This window comes from Kogia breviceps, chromosome 7 (genome assembly GCF_026419965.1).
Source record: "Kogia breviceps isolate mKogBre1 chromosome 7, mKogBre1 haplotype 1, whole genome shotgun sequence".
NCBI lineage: Eukaryota > Metazoa > Chordata > Mammalia > Artiodactyla > Physeteridae > Kogia > Kogia breviceps.
This window is the reverse complement of record NC_081316.1, coordinates 60,376,388-60,381,866: the sequence shown is the minus strand read 5'-3', so window position 1 is coordinate 60,381,866 and position 5,479 is coordinate 60,376,388. Positions and strand designations below refer to the sequence as shown.

The 5,479-nt window shown below is 35.3% G+C and overlaps 1 non-coding gene across 1 annotated transcript; it reads right to left on the bottom strand.

The window, feature by feature from the left end:
• Positions 1 to 2,231: 2,231 nt before the first annotated feature.
• Positions 2,232 to 2,337, bottom strand: LOC131760711 (U6 spliceosomal RNA). The gene has a single exon (XR_009336810.1). It is a non-coding gene; the product is annotated as a U6 spliceosomal RNA (small nuclear RNA).
• Between the last annotated feature and the right edge of the window lie 3,142 nt (positions 2,338 to 5,479).

Genomic DNA, 5,479 nt, shown 5'->3' with positions numbered 1-5,479 from the left:
ACAACTGCTAACAAGAAAAGATCTGGGAGTGGGGATCATGGCTTTAGCCTTTGTTGGGGTCCTGCCACTCCCTCTTCAAGCCACACAAAAGAAATGCGATGTTAATTCAAAGTGCTGTCCTTTCAGATGCAGCTTCCTCTATGTCCTTCCTAATTAGATATTCCGTACTCCATCCTGGCTCTGTGCTGTGTTTTTACATCTGTACATCTCAATTTTTGACTGTTTGCCTATCTATTGGAAATATAGACACAACTAAAATACTTGTGCTTAGAATACTGATGACATTCCAAGTATTTGTGAATGTTAACTAGGATGTGTTATCTAAAAAAGAGAAATGGTTAAAATTATAATTTGTTTCTTGCTGTCTTGTGGGATTTTGATTCTGTAGTGATACTCTTTTTTTTTATAAACAGCTTTTTTATACTTGATAATAGCTCATTTCTGTCATATATGATGAGGGTTTTGTATATCAGAGCAAGCCAAAGGCTGGAAACTTCTAGGCAATTTGGCATTTGAAGAAAGATTTCAATTCTTGATTTTAAAAGTTTGCATTTAAAGCAAACTGAAATGCTATTTGATATAGTCCTACACCAGCAAGTATTCTATTCGTGTCTGGTTCAAAAGAAAAAAACAAATTTGCAAAGTCCTAATTTATTTACATTAAAAAACAAACAAAAATTTTTAAAATCTACTTGCTTTGAAAAAGGCCATCTGAAGTTCGCAGCCTACCTTTAGAAATAAAAGTAGTGTTTTGTCAATGGCAAAACAACCCCAAATATCAAAGTTTTCATGATGTTGAAAACTAAGGTCCCAGGAGGTCTGAGGGACTTTGAGTTAGACATACATATTCTCTTTTCTTTTAAAGGCTTTAGATATACATCCAAAAATTGCAAGGCTATCTTACCACAGAAGCTTTCTAATGTCTTTAGTGCACTGATGAATAGAAATGAGTCAAACTGCTCTCAAGAAAATCACTGGAAGGAAGCATGGCTGTTCCTTCATAGGTATTGACCAAATCAGGAAGGGCTTAGAAAAGCAAAGGGATACGCATGCTTTAACCACAGTTCTCACCTTCATATGGATCTCAGTGTTCCCTTGGATCTAGTCCTGTTGCCCTCTCTGAGTCCTCATGATTTAAGATCTTGTATCAAGGAATCATAGAAACTCATGGCTGAAAGGGAACTTAAAAGTCATCTAGTTCAATTTCCTTTTAAAGCTTCAATTCTTTCTATAGACTATGGGTCATATGTTCATCTGGCTGGTAATAAGAATCTTCCATGATTAGGAATTTATCATTTTCAGGGTAGCCTGGTACTTCAGATGGTGATCACTCAGAGCCTTCTCTATCATAGAGAGTTGTCATTTATTCTCTTCTAGATTCATTCCTTCCTTCCTTCTTTCCTTCCTTCCTTCCTTCCTTCCTTCCTTCCTTCCTTCCTTTCTTCTTCTTTCTTTTCTTTCCTTTTCTTCCTTTACAAAATTTATAACTATGCCAAGTGCCATGTGGTAAAATCTGGGAAGTCATACCTAAGGACAAGATTAAGGTTTAAGTTTCTGCTCTCAAATATCTTACCTTTTGTAGTGATAACAGGAAATACAGTACTGGGGTGTGTATGTGTTGACACAGAGAAGAAACAAGGTGCTGTGGGAATATGGAAAGAGGACATTCCATCCATTCTTCCATGAGACTATGCCTCCTAGTCACCTAATAAATATGGGTTAATTAAAAAATGGGGAAATGCAGTGGGAATTTCTTATTTTTTTTTTGGCGGGGGGGGGTGTGTTTCCAGAACCCATTTCTTCTTTGACATTGAAACATTTTTCCTTAGAAAATGACTTCTCCACCTTCGTGAATAGTCTTGGTAGGATGACAAGTCAAGGTGAACTGACCCTACCAAGGGGTGGTGAAGGACCTGATATGAGCAAGGCAACTACAATCTTTCTGTAGGGATTTTGAATCTTAAGCAGAGTAACAAAGTGATGGAGAAATCATTTAGGGTAGATATTTTTTAACTAAAAAATTTACATTGAGGCATAATTGATATACAACATTGTGTAAGTTTATGGCATACAATGTGCTGATTTGATACATTTATATATTGCAGTATGATCACCACCACATAATGTTAGCTAATGCCTCTATAACATCACATTACTATTATGTATTTCTTTTTTTGTGGTGAGAATGTTTACGATCAAGTTTCTTAGCAATTTTGAAGTATATAATACAGAAAAATATGGGACACTTCATAAATTTGCATATCATCCTTGCCAGGGATCATGCTAACCTTCTCTGTATCATTCCAATTTTAGTATATGTGCTGCTGAAATGGGCACTGGGGTAGATTTGTTGTGTGTAACTTAGATAAGATGGATAAGATGGTCAAGGGTTTCCTGTTGTCCAGATTCAGAGCACTGCTCCGGTTTTATGTACGCTATGAACTGCACAATACCTTTTCAATATATTTCAGTTATTTTTAATCTAGCAAGAGGTAAAAATCAGTCATTGTTAGTCAAATAACCAACTGAAACACAAAGATTGTGCAACACAGAAGGTATATATATATATATATGCAAAAACCCAGAGGCATGAAAGAACCTGAAAGTGTATCTGGAGGATGAGGTTTGAGGAAAGAGGTGAGGATGTAGGGATTGAATTTATTGGGAAACAAAGATGGAGAGACCAGAAGAGAAATTCTGATTAAATATCTTATGTAATCTTCTCAAGAGGTGAGGAGTCAAGGCATCAAAGAATTTTATTCCTGACTCTCATCTCTATCCTGATTTTTATAGAAGTGGACAGTAATGTCCAAAGATCTTAAACCACTCACTCAAGAATGTGGTTGCTGGTGCTGGAGGTGAGCATAAATCTGAGTGACAGAAGATTAAATCCACACTATCATGATAGCTTTCTTCCCCTTTTGATGGAAATAAAAAAAGAAGAAAAAGAAATTGTCTCTCAAAATAGATATTACAAAAACTAATAAACAAAATGAAAACAAAAATATAGAAGTGACCACACAGAACTCTCAGTAAGAATATTTCAATGTCAGCAAATTTATTGATGCAATTCAATTTAAAAAAATGAGCATCTCAATAGAATTAGAAAAAAATTTGACAACATTCAGTATCTCTATCTGATTAAATATAAAACATCTCTAGAAAAACTGAGTAGGGAACTTCCTTTACTTTTAAATGGCTACCTACTAATAACAAATAGAAAACATCACACTAAAATGTAAAAAGGTATGACGTTTACTTTAAGGTTAGAAACATGATACCTATTCCATCTATTATTAATATTGTTCAGAGTGTATTGAATAGTACACAATGCATTAACAAAGCAAAAGAAATGAGAAACCTAAAGATTGAAATGAAAGAGTCAAAAGTATAATTAAATGCAGATGACAGAATGATGTATGTAGGATATCAAAAAGAATCACCAGAACAACTATTGACACTAATTAGAAAATGTAAACAAAATTTCTGGCTATACATTTAATACAGGCATAACCCTGTTTTATGGCACTTAGCTTTATTGTGCTGTGTAGATATTACAAATTGAATGTTTGTGGCAGCCCTGCATAGAGTAAGTCTATCAGCACCATTTTTTTTTCAAAAGCATTTGCTCACTTCCTGTCTCTATGTCACATTTGGTAATTTTTGTAATATTAAAACTTTTTCATTATTATGATATTTGTTATGGTGATCTGTGACCAATGATTTTGATATTACTATCGTAATTGTTTTGAGATGACATGAACCACGCTTGTATAAGATGGTCAACTTAACAGATAAATGCTGTGGTGCTCTGACTGCTCTACCAACCAGATGTCCCCCCTTCATCTCCCTCCCTTTTCTCAGGTCTCCCTATTCCCTAAGACACAACAATATTGAAATAAAGCCAATTAATAATCCTACAATGGTCTCTAAGTGTTCAAGTGAAAGGAGGAGTTGCACATCTCTCACTTTAAATAAAAAACTAGAAATGTTTAAGTTTAGTAAGAAAAACATGTTGAAAGACAAGAGAGGCCAAAAGAGAGGTTTCACGTGCTAAAGAGTTAACTAAGCTGTGAATGCAAAGAAAAAGTTCTTGAAGAAAATTAAAAGTGCTACTCCAGTGAACGCAGGAATGATAAGAAAAGGAAACAGCCTAATGCTGATAAGGAGTAAGTTTTAGTGGTCTGGATAGAATATCAAAGGAGCTACAACATTTCCTTAAACCAAAGTCTAATCCAGAGCAAGATCCTAACTCTGTTCAATTCTATGAAAGCTGAGAGATGTAAAGAAGCTGCAGAAGAAATTTTGAAGCTAGCAGAGGTTGGTTCATGATGTTTAAGGAAAGACATCATCTCCATAACATAAAAGTGCAAGGTGAAACAGCAAGTGCTGATGTAGAAGCTGCAGCAAGTTATCCAGAATATCTAGCTGAGATAATTAATAAAGGTGGCTATACTAAACAACAGATTTTCAATGTATATGAAACAGACTTATATTGGAAAAGATGCCATATAGGATTTTCATAGCCAGAGAGGAGAAGTCAATGCTTTGCTTCAAAGTTTCAAAGGAAAGGCTGACTCTCTTGTTAGGGGATAATGCAACTGGTGACTTGAAGTTGAAGTCAGTGCTCACTTACCATTTTGAAAATCCTAGGGCCCTTAAGGATTGTACTAAATCTACTCTGCCCATGCTTTATAAGTGGAACAACAAACCCTGGATAACAGCACACCTGTTTACAACATGGTTTACTGAATATTTGAAGCCCACCTTGAGACCTACTGCTCAGCAAAAAAGATTCCTTTCAAAATATGACTGCTCATTGACAATAAACCTAGTCACCCAAGAGCTCTGATAGAGATGTACAACAAGATTCATTCTGTTTTCATGGCTGCTAACACAGCACCCATTCTGCAGCCCCATGGATCAGGGAGTAATTTCAAATTTTAATTCTTATTATTCAAGAAATACATTTCATAAAGCTATAGATGCCATACATAGTGATTCCTCTGATGGACGTCAACAAAGTAAATTAAAAAACCTTCTGAAAAGGATTCGCCATTCTAGATACTATGAAAAACATTCACTATTCATGGGAAGATGTCAAAATATCAACATTAATAGAAATTTGGAAGAAGGATGACTTTTAGGGGTTCAAGACTTCAGCAGAGGAAACAACTGCAGATGTGGTGGAAGTGGCAAGAGAAGTAGAATTAGAAGTGGAGCCTGAAGATGTGAATGAATTGTTGTGATCTCATCATAAGACTTTAATAGATGAGGAGTTGCTTCTTATGGATGAGCAAAGAAAATGGTTTCTTGAGCTGGAATCTACTCCTGATGGAGATGGTGTGAAGACTGTTGAAATGACAACAAAGGACTTAGAATAGTACATAAATGTAGTTGATAAAGCAGCAGCAGGACTTGAGAGGATTGACTCCAATTTTGAAAGAAGTTCTACTGTGAGTAAAATGCTATCAAACAG